This window comes from Euphorbia lathyris, chromosome 6 (assembly GCF_963576675.1).
Source record: "Euphorbia lathyris chromosome 6, ddEupLath1.1, whole genome shotgun sequence".
Lineage (NCBI taxonomy): Eukaryota > Viridiplantae > Streptophyta > Magnoliopsida > Malpighiales > Euphorbiaceae > Euphorbia > Euphorbia lathyris.
In genome coordinates this window covers 9,569,680-9,585,172 of record NC_088915.1, presented here as the reverse complement: position 1 = coordinate 9,585,172, position 15,493 = coordinate 9,569,680, and the positions used below count along the sequence as shown (strand labels likewise).

General features: G+C 33.7%; 1 non-coding gene across 1 annotated transcript; it reads right to left on the bottom strand.

Annotated features, from left to right (window-relative positions):
- Nucleotides 1–1,117: 1,117 nt before the first annotated feature.
- TRNAM-CAU (transfer RNA methionine (anticodon CAU)) lies at nt 1,118–1,189 on the bottom strand. The gene has a single exon. It is a non-coding gene; the product is annotated as a tRNA-Met (tRNA).
- Between the last annotated feature and the right edge of the window lie 14,304 nt (nt 1,190–15,493).

The window sequence follows — 15,493 nt, the reverse complement described above, 5'->3', positions numbered from 1 at the left end:
TTTTGTCTCAATCTTGGGTGACATCATGCTTAAGTGAGGTGCTTGTTCACAAAACTCATTTCCAGCCCTCCACAAGTCTAATTTAATCAATTAAGGACATGTTCATTCATTCATTTAAGTCCTAACTCAATTAACCAATCGTTACATCTTAATGACACACTAATCGTCTACTAATCGCATGATAATCGCATTATGCATACGAAACTTCCGATGCCAATGAGATGAATCTAAAATGTATATATTCAATCATGAAAACACATATGAATGTGGGAAGATGTATATGTTAGGGTTTAGGGATGTTACAGTTCTTCCCCCCTTAAAGAATTTCGTCCCCGAAATTCACTTACCAGAAGCTTCAAATAGGTAAGGATATTGTGTCCTCATATTTTCTTCTACCTCCCAAGTTGCCTCATCAAGTGTTTGATTATGACTCCATAGTGTGTAGTTGTATCTTACTTCACCCCCAAAGTAATCGCCGCTTAAATAACATACGAAACCGAGTCGTCTAATACTTGTAATTATAAATCCCGTGGATTCGATATCCGGTCTTAACCGGATTATTACTTGATACGACGGGGTACACTTGCCCCTAAGTAGTCGTAGCGTCTAGTAGAGTTAAGAACATTTAAAAGATCACATCCATAGATATAGAGTCCGCACTCATAATATATATTTCGTCGTAGAAACTCTATCACTAGGCGTCGCGCTATCACATTGTTATTGATATTGGTGTATTTATGCAAGGTTGTCTAACGTGACATTCATATGCTCGTGAAAGATATATGTATCCTATTATAATCATAACTATATAATTATTAGTTTTGTTAAATATAAAAAATATATATATTTAACAAGTTTGATGTTGATTCAATTTTAGACCATTATAAAACCAAATAATATTCAGGAACGAGATTTCTTTTTTAGATTAAACCAAAATAATTAAATAAATAGTCATTTCAATCCCGATTCCATTATATTTTGATTCCAATTTGGATTTTAATTCGAGAATTTAAACCAAATAAAAATATTGGATTTTGCTTAAATTCTCTTAGTAAATGTAATCTAATTGTAATTATTTTTTATAAAATGTGTTAAGAAAATTAAAAACTAGAAATCTTATCAGAGCCAGGTTTCGATCCTGGGACCTATGGGTTATGGGCCCACCACGCTTCCGCTGCGCCACTCTGATTTGATGATAAAATAAATAAAAATAAAGATTAATTTCAAATAAATTCCATGTGGTTTCATATTTTTGCAGATCAGTACCTGTGGTTTTTTATTACAAACCGAACTCTATGGTTTGCAAAATTTTCATTTTTTGTTGACTTTATGAAATTTGGCCGATAACGATCTCAAAATAAATAAAAACTTCCATTGATGATGTTTTTATTTATTTAACAAGTCTAACTACTTAGCTAACTAACTTTTAACTGACATTTAACAACTTGAATTGTATATATCTATTTAGGGATGGCAACGGGTAATGTACCTGCGGGTACCCGGCACTACCCGACCCTAATGGGACTACCCATATCCTGTATAAAAGGGTATGGGACGGGTATGGGATCAAAACCATTACCAGTTAGGGTAATGGGACGGGTATGGAAATACCCCCTATGGTACCCGGTACCCGTTATTAATTTTTTTTATATTAATAAATATCATTATTTTTTAGATGTAAGACATGAAATTTAAACCTCAACCATTTATTTTTCAACATTTGAGTGATACCACTAAGCTACTTTATTCTTATTAATTAAGGTTTAATTTATTCAATTTTTAGATTGATGATTTATTAAATTTATAGTTTGTTAAATTTGTAATATTTTTTTTATTTATTGATTCTTAACGGGTAAGGGTACCCGCGGGTACCCGCGAATTAAATGGGAAGAGTATGGGATGCAAAAAGTATACCCGTTAGGCTAATGGGACGGGTACGGGTAATTAAAAAATAAAAGGGTAAGGGTTTGGGAATGACATTACCCGTGGGTACCCTACCCGTTGTCATCCCTATATCTATTACCCTCATCAAGGTGGATTGCATATTTGTTATTGTTTAACAAAGAAAATAATGCTTTTGGTATGAATGGTTTTGTGAAAAGTATAAGGAAGTTGAAATCTAGTAAAAATAGGTAAAGGCTTGATAATCCCAGCTAAGAATTTCTGGCTCACAAATTGACAATCAAGTTATGCTTGGTTCGTTCATCGAAATATAGGATTTTTGGTGATATGTAGTGCTAAGGATTTGTTAGAAAAGTGGAATGGACTGAGTATGTGGTAAGTGAATAATTTGTAGAATGTATAAAAGTCACTGCAATTCATTAGTTTTTTTTTTATGACATTGCTCGATATTCAACTTTGTTGATGACTTTGATCTTGTTGGTTGCTTTATACTCTTCCAAATAGAGGTGGCAATTTCTGACACGAACACGATTACAGAGCCAACCCGACTGACATGACACGGTTGACACAAAATCATTTTTCTAGTATTTATAACATATAAAACCATATGGAACATAAACATGAGATAACACGATTTTGACACGAAACACGAAATTGTCACCTCTACTTCCAAATGATAAAAGAATCTCCAAGAATACACAAAAACTTTTAACTAATCCTCGAGTGTCTAAACATATTACCCAATCTACATTTGAATAAGCTTGTAAGGTGATTTTGTATTCTGTTGGATAAAACATCCCTTTTCCTAGGTCCTTTTTTAGATAATGTAATATTCTTGTGGCTACTTTGTGATGAATATCAGTTGGTTTACCATGGAAATTACTAAGAGTGTGAATAGCAAAAGTAATTTTTGGTCTGGTATTTGTCAAACAGATCAAATTTCCAATCGATCTTCTGTATGTTGTATGACACCACCTTCTTTTCTTAATCTTAAAATATGACCCATTGTCGTTGAAACTAGCTTAGCTACCAATAATCATGCGTCAACTAAAAGATCCAAGTGTACTTTCTTTGAAAAATGTTTAGACTATGTTTTGATCTTACAACTTTGAGTCCAAGAAAGTATTTTAGCTCTCCAAGATCTTTGATCTTATAAACACTTTAGGGTAAAGTACGAAAAAAATGCTCGTGGTTTACCTTTTTTTGCAAATAGAGGTCCGTGGTTTAAAAATTTGCAAATAGAGGTATGTGGTATGCTTTTTTTACAAAATAAAGTATTTAAAATTAAACATTTAAGTAATTGATGACAATAAGAGCATTTTTTGTTAAAAAATTCAATTATATTTATATATCGACAAAACACGGATCCCAAAATCAAATTGAAACGGTGTAAAATGAATTTAAATATCAATTTAGTTCATAAACCGTCAGATTCGTAAAAAACGTAAAATTCCCCCATATTATTTATTGTTTCGACTTAGAAAGTTGTTTTTTTCGGGGGTTATGTTTTGCTGATATGTAAGAATAATTTTTTTTAAGATAAAAATGTCTTTAGTTGTAATCAGGACTTAATTGTGTAATTGTAATACTTTGTTTTGTAAATAAAACATACCACATACCTTTATTAGTAAACTTTTAAACCACATACCTCTGTTTGCAAAATGGGCAAACCACAAGCATTTTTTTCGTACTTTTCCCAACACTTTATCCGTGAGGTTTTTAATATTTGAAATCTCAACAAAATTTATTCAAATGTCATCTACACAAATTAATAAACTCGTATGTAAGTTGTTATGTATTTTTTTAAACAATGAATTATATGTTATAAAATGTTTATACCTATGTAAAATAAGAAAACTAGAAAATATAGCAAACCTTTGTCTGCTAGCTTATTTATACACAAAGTGACTTTTCTAGTTTACAAACCAAACCTTTTTGAGGTTAAACTAAACCTGGTGGAGGTGTTATATAAGCCTTTTTATTCAACTGACAATGTCAAAGGGTATTATTAACAACACACTGATATAATTTCTACTGCTTTATTGATGATATTTCTTGTATCAATCTCGTAATTGTTAATTTCACAACAGGTGAAAATGTGTCAATGTAATTTCGCCCCTCTACTTGAGTATAATCTTTGGCAACCAATTTTTCCTTATATCTTTCAAGAGTACTATCACTTTTTAGCTTTACCTTGTACTCGCATTCTATGATTAGTAATGGATTTTTCAGCATAAGAAAAAATATGTTTAAAGTATTTGACATCCCTTGAAAAAGTATATTTTTCAGTCTCTAAATCAAACATTTTAAATCCATTAACATTAGCTTTATACTAAAAAATATGCAAGATCTTGGTTTTGAATTAAACTTTACTTTGTGTGTTTTTTATATTTGAAATGTAAACTAAAGAGCCAAAAACGTTGACACCCGAAAATAAATGATTTGTATTATGTAACACATGATATAATGTTAAATTATTTAATAAAGGTGTAGGCAACATATTGATTAGGAAAAAAATATGATTTTTTTAGTCAAGTTTAAAGGAGTCATATTGTATTTGGCCTAACTTTTATTTAAATTGATAAGCTAATTAATATATTTATATATTCCAACTCGTAAATTTGAACGTATTATAAATCTCCAATGATTTATTGAAAATCTCTTAAATATGAAATTATGATTTCATGCAGGATCTACAACAAATATTCTATTTTCAAGTTAAATATTTATTAAAAATAAAATTAAAAAATAATAATTAAATATACTCTTGATTTATAACATGATAAACGTTATGAATGAAATTATTTCTGTTTTGTACGTGGAGCCTAGCTTAGCTTTTTTGTAAAAATCTTAAGGCTATTTTAATACCTTATCCAAAATATTTATTTACAATTATCAATATTTCTGTGAATTTTTACACTTCACCAATATTATAATCCAACTACGAGTTAATATAACTCGATATTAAAATAAAAGATATTGAGTTATGCTTAAATACTCTCATTAGTATTTTGTCTACTAAAAACTAATTATTGTCCATAAAAGGAGTTAAAATAGAAAAAAAAAACTCAAAAGCAACTCTAATTTATGAGAGCCAAGTTTCGATCTTGAGAACTATGGATTATGGGTCCGTCACGCTTTCGTTGGGCCATAATGATTTGGTGATAATGAATAAAAATAAATAGAACAACTTTTAATATATAAATATTGGGGTTTGCTTAAATTGTTTCGCTAGTATGTTATTGATAACTAGGAGAAAATCCTTTATTAGAGCTCTTCCCTATGAGGCACCACTCGGTTCGGTCGGGGATACTCCGATGCTTAAGTCAATAATAAATCCGAGAGAATAAACTATAAACATAAAGCTGGGAATCAGAAAGTGTACCTTGAATATCTGGTAGTGAGGGTATTTATACTAGATCCATAATCATCGAAGTAGTCCTTCATTTAATGTCTTTTAATGTATTTAATGATACATTATTTATGTTAGGCCGTTAGTGCCTTTAAGAAACCATTTAATGCTATTAATTGTAGCGGTTTCCTTGATAACGGTTTAGTGACGCTATGGGCGAATCTACCTTTGATGGTGTGTCTATGTCAGCCTGGCGGACATGGATCCTTCATGGCGTATGGTACTTACGAGACGTATCCAAGTAGCAAGGTCTTTATGGCGTATGGCTCTGGCGTACACCACTGCCTTGACCTAACGGATCTCATGTGGTGGTGGAGCTTTGTTTACCAATTAATCCTTTTACTTATGGATTTTTTATGGATTTGCCCCAAGGATTAAAAAACAAAAAAAAAACTTAAAAGAAAATTTAATCTATCAGAGCCAAGTTTCGATCCTGGGACCTGTGGGTTATGGGCCCACCACGTTTCTGCTACGCCACTCTGATTTGGTGATATAATTAATAAAAATAAATAGGACAACCTTTAACTTGAGAATTGGTTTATTTGATTAATAAAGAGGATGTTAACTGTTTTTTAAGCTTAGAGATTTCTTAATTTGTATCCACTTTATCATGTTTTCATCTTCCCTTAGTGTGAAGTTATAACGAAATCATGACTAATAATAGAGCACATGTGGACATAAGTTTTGATTACTCTAAAATCAGAAATTTTTTATATGTAATTATGATTTTGTAAAATGTTTTATCATCTACAATAACTGATCTTTAACCCGCACAACTTTAGTGAAGTTGAGATCTTTAAAGTTTGAAACTTTGAGAATTTTAAGCAATATGTATTTTTAATATGTTTTGATCGGAATGTCTTTCTATTTGGATTTGTAGGTTGAAATTAGATTTGTCAAAATTACCAAGTGAAGGATACTGAGTGAATAAATAAATTGAATGTTGATTTTTCAATTAGGTTAAAATTTTAATTAATCTAAAAAACATGATCGGTTGTTGTCTCAAAAAAAAAAAAAAAAAGTTAAAAAGTACTTGTATTTGATTATTATTTTTCTACCACGTGGGATATGTTTCTGACACACGACACATGTGTTTGCCATATGATAATGATAAAAAAAATTAGAATACTCATGGAGTATGGTACTCTTTAAAAAGCTATGGGTAATGTAGATACCCATTTTTGTCCGGGCATTTTTAAGCTTTAACTGATTATATTTGAAATTCTAACAAATTCGTAAATTATATTAGAAATACAAACTTTCTATTACAAATATAATTTATCAGAAAAATTAGATTTTTTTATACCGATTTTTTATATCTCGATATAATTATCAAATTATATTCGAGATGTAATTCATTGAAATAGAAAAGATATTTTTTGGTCTACGCCGGGCAAACCAGGAAATAGAAAAGATATTTTTCAAAGTTATAAATTATACTTGAAATATAATGTTTTGTGTTCTAAATATAGCATTTGAAATTGTTATCTTTCAAGTTCATTAGTTAAATTGAATTGTTATCGGGTTAGATTAATTTTCCAATTTTAATTTATTGGTTATGAAATCATATTGGGAAAATGTTTATAATTTAAATATAATTTATAATTTAAAAATTAATTGTTCAAGTTATTCATATAGCTTTAAAAATGATTTTTGATTATACGTTATGTTTAGAATATAATCTTAATTTATAACAAATGAATTGATAATTAGAAACTAAATCCAACCATTTGATAAGAAAATAAAATGAATTAAAATCTTATTAATAAAGTGATGATATTTATTAAGTTTGATGTTATTTTTACACCTTTTCTCTTCTTACAGGTCAAGTCCAAATAAAATGGATCAAGATCTATATCAGTATCAAATCAAGCTCCAAATCAGATTCGGATCTTACATCCTTAACAAAATGGGTCGAGATCCATATCAGAAGCGGGTCAAAGTCCATATAAAGTTCAGATCAAGATCCATATCAGAAACAGGTAAAAATCCACACATCCAACTCAAATCCATGTTAAAGCCGGATAGGATTCGTGTTTAAACCGGATCAGATCCACATTAAACTCAATACCCAATCATTTGGAAAATATACCCAAAATCAACTTCAAATTCAATTCAGAAATCAATCAACATGTGAGATAATTTGAGCATTAATTAGAGGAGCTGCTACTACAATCTGAAGTTCATAAAGTCATCACAAGGGGACTTGCAGGATATGGGATGGAGTTAAATAATGAAGAAAGCCCATCATTTGAGACAGCTCCCATACTTCCACCTTCCTATAAAAAGAGGAACTTAGCACAGAAAAAAAGGAGATGGTTTCAAAAAAGAGTATGCCAATTTGGAAAGCCATTTTCAGAGTTGTTTTTAGACAGAAATTCTTGTAATTGTTTCAAATTTGAGTGAAAATCCACAGTGAAAATCTTGTATTCATCCAAGTTCAATATAAATCAACTGTTTCTCCATTTGATTTTGAAATGAACTGATTTTGTAAACTTTGAATAAAAATCTATTAGTTCTCAGCTCATTTAAATACATGCTATTTATTTAGTGCAATTTAAACTCCAACTACTAACCATTCACTTTTTTTTTGTTAAACCATCCGGTACTCCGAACCACATTGGCCGACTAATCTAGATTCGGGACGGATCCAAGGATTACGGTATTTAAACCCCTCTCAATCGCCGTTGTAGGGAATCAATCCTAAGACCGCCCTACCAAGCGCAGCCCCATGCTACCACTGGGCCAACCAACGATTGGTACTACTAACCATTTACTAATCTAACTTTACATATTAACTACAACCTCTTCCAGTTTTTTTTTTTTTTTTGTATATACAATGTTTATACCCATTCTTTACTAACAGTTTATCATTCTTACTAACTTTGTACATTATCAACTTTAACTTACTATCAATATATTATTCATATTTATACCATTCTAATAAACTAACATTATAATGTATATTTATATTAACCATTTATTATTTGTGCTAACCTATTTCCATCTCCTAAATAATACGAGTTTACATTTTTGTAAATGCTGATTAGAGCTTTAAACTAGACCTCAGCATGGGCCGGGCTGGACCAGATTTGGGCCAGGCCTATTGAACTTGTGATCAAATCTGATAAGTCCAAGCCCAGCCCACACTAATATAGCCGGGCTCAGGCTCGAACGGGCTCGGACCTAAAAAAGGAATCCCAAACCCGCCCGCCCAAGCCCATCTATATTAAAAAAAATCAATTAAAATAAAATACTAAAAAAAACTTTTTTTAATAAAAATTAAGGAAGGAGACAACTAATTGTAAATTGTAAATAATGATTACTTATTTAATTATCTATAAATTTATATATGTAGGGTTTTTATGGACTCATTTAATTTATATAATTAAATTTATAAATATATATATATATAACGGGCCGGACCAAGTATTTACATAGCTCAGGCCCGTCCATTTACTAGGCGGGCTTAATTGGGCTTGGGCCGGGCCGGACACTAATTTTATGTGTCAGGACCCGGTTAAATGGGCTTGGGCTCGGACGGGACGGGCGGGCTCATCGGCCCATGGCGAGGTCTACTGTTTAAATTTATCTGTAAATTATTTTATTGTTATCCGTGGAATAGATCTAATCCATTTTCGATCTGAATCCCACTGGTATTCTCCTCTCAGCTCCCACGGCCAACATAGAGTAGATTTCCACCTTTTTATTTGGCTGTTACAGAATGTTAAGAAATAAAAAAACTCACTAATATAGGATAAAAAGATAATAAATAAAGATAATCAACTTAATCAAATATCAAACAGAGCTCTATGTTTCCGTTCTCCACCTCACCAGATCCGAATCATCACCGTCGTTCATCTGAGATTCCAGATCTAAACGGAAAACAAGAGCAAGAAAATAATCACCGATCTCATTACTTCGGATTTTCAATCTTCATATCCAAAAAGAAAACGAAACAGACCAAATAGAAATAAGACAGGCCTTACCTCAATGCAGATCGGAGCGGCTACGGCAGATGATGCCAGAACAGAGGAACGGCGGTGAAGGAGTCGTGACGGTGAACGACAGAGCCACGACGGAGACGGCAGTCTTCCTGGACGAGGCGAAGCAAACGATTACGAACGGCGGACTCGACTGGAATTCAGGCAGGAGTGAAGGGCGGGCCAAGGCGAAATGGAAACAAGACAGAGCATGGCAGAAGGGTCAATAGACGGAGCAGAATGGAGGTCATGAACGGCGGTCGGCCAGGTGAGGAGGCTGTTGCGGCAAACCTTGTGTGAGAAAAAGAAGATGCAGGAAAAGAAGCGTAAAATGGGGGCTGGTTTAGATTGGGTTTAAGATGCTTTTTATATGGAGGTTTAAAGCTAGGGTAAATGGAGTTCATTCATTAATGAAAAAAGTACACAGAAATTCATATTTTAAAAATTATTTACCATTCTATGAAGTTATAATTTTGAATTATATCAAACTAGTAAAATCAGTACTTTTAATATATTTTAGGCCTAATACATACCCATCCTTCTAAAGTTGTCCGTTTTATTCATTTAACCCCCTCACTTTACGGGACAACCCTTTAACCCCATAAACTCCATAAAAATGGTATTTTTCACCCCCTTAACTTGTCCATTTATCCCCCTAACTCATAGAATGTTCTATTTACCCCCTTAACTCCATAAAAGTGGTATTTTTCACCCCTTACAATCCGTTATCGAAGCCTAAATTGATAACTTTTTTTAAACGTTAAACCTATATTTATGTTTTCCATAAAAGTGGAACCTAAATTGATACTTCCCCAAAAATCATATGCTCATTTCAGTACATTATCCCTACATATAATGTATTTAACTTGTTTATATTAATGTTCTTGTTATTTGTATTTTTTATTCGTTCTTTCAACATTCAACTTTTTTTACTACTATAAAGGGATAAGAAATACCATTTTTATGAAATTAAGAGGGTAAATAGGATCATAAGTGGTGAGAAATAGCACTTTTATGGAGTTAAGGGGGTAAATAGGATATTCGATGAGTTGAGAAGGGGTAAAATGACAAATTTGGACAAGTTAAGGGGTGAGAAATACCATTTTTATGGAGTTTAGGGGGTTAAAGGGTTGTCCCGTAAGGTGAGGGGGTTAAATGAACAAAACGGACAACTTTAGGGGGCTGGGTATGCATTAGGCCTATATTTTAAATATTAGAATTTATAAATTAGAAGTCTAGAATATATTTTTTAAGATTTATGATTTATGAATTTGAGTCTAGAATTTTTAAATTATGGTATAAAATCATAATATATATAAAAAAATAATGACATATTAAGAATTAAGTTCGGTGTTATGACTTAGCTGTAATTTTGTACTTAATTATTTTTTTTTTGTAGGAACAAGAAAATAAAACAAAACAACAAAAACTAACCCGGGATCAGCCTTGGGAAGCTGACCCCCACCACATCATCCAGGAGGAAAGAGGAAAGAAAGTCCGGAGGTGAGGAATAAGTAGTGACACCAAAACTTCCTTCATGACCAGCTGCCGCCAAACGATCTGCCACCCTGTTTTACTCCCTAAAGATATGGCAGAAAGAGTTGGAAACAAAGGCATGGCAGAGCCTTTTGATCTCATTAATCATATTTTTACTTTTCAACCCAATAGCAATATTATTTGAGATTAACCTGATGGCTTCCTGATTATCAGATTCCACAATCAAATTAGCAACCCCCAAACTCTTGGCCAGGGTAAGCCCAGAAAAAATACCCCACAATTCAGGCAAAAAAGAAGAGCCTTTTCCAAGATTGTGCGAGAAACTAGAAATCCAAGCACCCCCATCATCTCTCAAGACTCCCCCTGCAGCAATATTACCATTGGAAAGACAAGAGCCATCCGTATTAAGCTTTAACATACCCTCTCGAGGTCTTCTCCAGCAAAGAAGGTGAATATCCTTTCTTTGAAAACAATTAACAAGTGAGTCCCCCTTAAAACTATTAATAACATGATAAACTTTCTTAGCAAAAAAGTCAACCAAGTTGGGAATATTAATAGAATTAGATTCAAAAATCTCCTTATATCTCTAATCCCAGATTTGGTGATAGACAATAGCAAAGAATATATCACCATGCTCCAGATAAGAGAGCAAATTTCCACTGACTCCATCCTTAAACCACTCCAGATTGGAATGAGAGGAGAACATATCCATCATATGACCAGGGAGAATTTTCCTCCAAATAGTTTTGCTTTTCTCACAATCCCTAAGAGCATGACAAATGGTTTCTTCCTGCCCTCTACACCTACTACAATCACCAGACTCCATCAAATGGCGCCTTCTTCTATCTGAATTAGTAAGAAGTCTGTTCTTGATCCCAAGCCACAAGAAACTTCTAACTCTGTAGGGCACTTTCATTGACCACAATAATTTCCAAATCTCCGACTTAGGTTCTTCATCACTGTTGCTAAAAGCCTCAAAGGCAGACCTACAAGTGTAAGCACCATTATTGGTAGAAGCCCAACAATAAGTATCCTTATCTTCATCCATGCTACTAATCTTCACTCCTCTAATTCTAAGGAGAGTATCCAAACTAAAGAAAGCCTCAAATTTAGCCCAAATCCAATCACCATTAGCATCCACCACATCAGCAATTTTCCAGTTACGACAATTATCAGGAGGGAGGGAGCTACAAACTTCTAACAGAGGCTTGTCACCAATCCATTTATCATACCAGAAGCTGATCGTCTTGCCATTTCCCACATTCCAACCAATCCCAGAATAAAATTCTGAAAAAATAGGACTAAGGCCTTTCTAGAGAAAGGAGCAATTACCAACTCTCTCCTTTGGCCCTCCAAAAATCTTATCTTTTCTATATTTTCCACAAAGTAAGCGGACCCAAAGCGCCTTAGGATTTTGCCACATTCTCCAAAGCATCTTCATCAATAAAACTTTATTATTATCCTTAGCTTGTCTAATTCCCAGACCTCCTTTCTCTCTAGGCATACAAACCTCCTTCCAAGGAACAAGATGAATCTTCCTGCTATCTCCAGAATTCCCCCACAGGAACCGGTGATTAATTTTATCCAGATCATTGAGAACCGGCTTCGGTAATCTACAGGCTTGCATAAAATGGTTAGGAACTGCACAATTGACTGACTTAATCAAAGTAAGATGCCCCGCAAGAGACAAAGTCTTAGCTTTCCAATTAGCACATTTACTAGAAGTTTTATCCAGAATTTCTTTAAAAGAAGCTTTAGAGACTCTATCGCTATGGAGAGGAACCCCAAGATAATTACCAAAAGAATTTGTTAAGGGAATGCCCGAAATATCACTCAACTTCTTGCAAACTCCTGTAGTCATATTCTTAGAACAAAGCATTCTAGACTTCTGAATATTAAGTTTTTGACCAGAGGCATCACAAAAACAATTAATGATTTTCATAATCTCCCCCATTTGATCCTCATTTCCTTCCACAAAAATCATAACATCATCAGCAAAAAATAAGTGAGTAATAGCAGGACATAATCTATTAATAGACACTGGATTAAAAGTTCTATTATCAACAGCTTCCTGGATAAGGTGAGCTAATCTTTCCATAGCTAAAACAAAAAGAAAGGGGCTCATAGGATCACCTTGCCTAATACCCCTGGAAGAAGAGAATTCCTTAGACATATCCCCATTAATCAAAACCTGAAAAGTAGGGGAAGAAATGCAAACCTCAATTAACCTCCTCCAATTCTCCGGGATACCAGCTCTCTCAAGACTCTGAATTAAAAATCTCCAGTTTAGACGATCATATGCTTTCTCCAGATCCAGTTTTAGAGCCACAATACCTTTTCTACCCTTCTTAATCTTCATAGAATGAACCATTTCCTGGGCAATAGCAACATTATCCATCATTTGTCTACCAGGAACAAAACTACCCTGGTTCTGACTAACAATATCAGGAAGAATACCACGGAGTCTATTAGCCACCATCTTGGTGATAGTTTTATATATAACATTACAAAGGCTAATTGGTCTCATCTGTAAAAAAGAAGAAGGTTTCTCAACTTTGGGAATCAGAACAAGCAAGGTCTTATTTACAAGCCCAATATTCTCAGGATTAGTAAACACACTTTCAATAAACTTATAAATACCTTCCTTCATAGTATCCCAATACTTATGATAAAAACCAGCAGGAATACCATCAATCCCTGGAGCTTTAGATGCTCCCATGCTAAAAATTGCGTGATCAATCTCCTCCTTCTTAAAGGGATGGATGGCTTTCAGAAACTTGTCCTGCTCAATCTTGGGATAAGTAGTCATAGACAGAGCTTTACTAAGATCAGTAGTCTCTTCTTTGAATAGGTCTTTGTAAAAGTTAAAGGCAAGATTGTGAATATCTCCGTTCTCATAGACCCAATTACCATTACAATCTTTAATAGCATCGATCCTGTTCCTCTGCCTTCTAATTATAGTTGAAAGATGAAAAAATCTGGTATTTCGATCTCCATCTTTAATCCAAGATTTTCTAGACTTCTGAAACCAAAGAAGCTCCTCCTGTCTTAAAACAGCTTCAAGCTCCTTTTGAAGGGTTTTAAGAAGACCATCCAAACTATGATCAAATCTAGCCTCCAATCTGCAATGAATACCCTCAATTCTTCTCAACAAGTTATTTTTACTCCTAATAATATGACCAAAGATCTTCTTATTCCATTCAATAACATTTTTTCTAAAACCTTCTGGGGCTTGTAAGACATCAGAATGAGGAATCCAATTCTCTTTCACAAAATTTTTAAACTCAGGATGAGATTCCCAAGCGATCTGATATCTAAACGGCCTAATCCCTTTATACTGCTGGCCTCTACATAGCCTGAATAAAATAGGACAATGATCCGAATGTCTAAAAGGTAAATTAAGAACAGAAACCTCAGGAAACCTGATTTGTGCACAAACATTGGCATAAACTTTATCTAGACGAACAAAAGTACTATTCCGCTTCTAAGTAAATTTATGACCAGCTGCCCCCAAATCAGACAGACCACACATATCCATACTCTGCTTATGATTCAAACAACGATTAATATAGTGATTAGCCCCCCCTCTCTGATCACTCATAACAGCAATATCATTAAAATCACCAGCCACAAACCAGGAATCATTCATATTAATACTAATCGAATAAAGAACTTCCCAGAGCCTATTACGATTAGCTAAGACAGGATCAGCATAAACAAAGGTAGAAAAGAAAGGATTGATACCAGGCAAGTTTACTCTATAATGAATGAACTGTTTATCCATTCTAATAATATCAAAATGAATTCGATCTGGCTTCCAAAAAAGCCAAATCCCACCAGCACGACCAGTAGCTTCCGATCTAATACAACTCCAGTTTCTGAACTTTTTAACCACCTCCTCAGCCTTAACACCACTAATTTTTGTTTCCATTAACACAAAACATGAAGGATTAAATTGTTTAATTAAATCATTAACATGGACCCGGGTAGCCTTGCTAGCCGCTCCTCTGACATTCCAAGCCAATAAATCCATTAAACGGAAGACTACTGACCACACAGAAACCTTATAAAAGGTATTTATTAGGGGCTCCTAAGAGCCTTCCTGAGGTACCATTAGGACCCCTTTTATCCAGACTATTTTCAGAATTCCTAAAATTCTGAATACTTTTCTGCTTGCCTTTTAGCTTTTTCATACTAATCTTGTTAACCCCTATGATTTTTCCACCATATTGTTCATTATTAAGTTTATGAAGACTAACCTCTTTATTCTTTTCTTTCATATTAGTAGCAGAGCTCTTAGGAACATTATGTTCCTCTTCTTTGGAAATAAGAATGGGAGCAACATTCACCATTCCTTTGTCAGAAGTCCCTACTGAATCTACCACTGATCTGTTTAGCCCAATATGCTTCTCTAATTGTTCTGACTCCTGAGCTTCCACTGTATTTAGAGCTCCAAATCTAGAACCTGAATTCAAGCTTGACTTTCCCCCAGAACCCTGATTAACTCTTGGGCTAAGTTTACCTCTATCAGAAGCTATTATATTCGACTGATTCAGTGAATTCTGGATACTAACATCCGGAGGGTGATTCTGAACAACCGGAGGCCGAGTTCTACATCTGGCAGGTCTCTTAGCAACCATCCAGGGACCGAAATTTCCCTCCTCCTTCCGACTCCTATCATCTCTACCTTCAACCACCT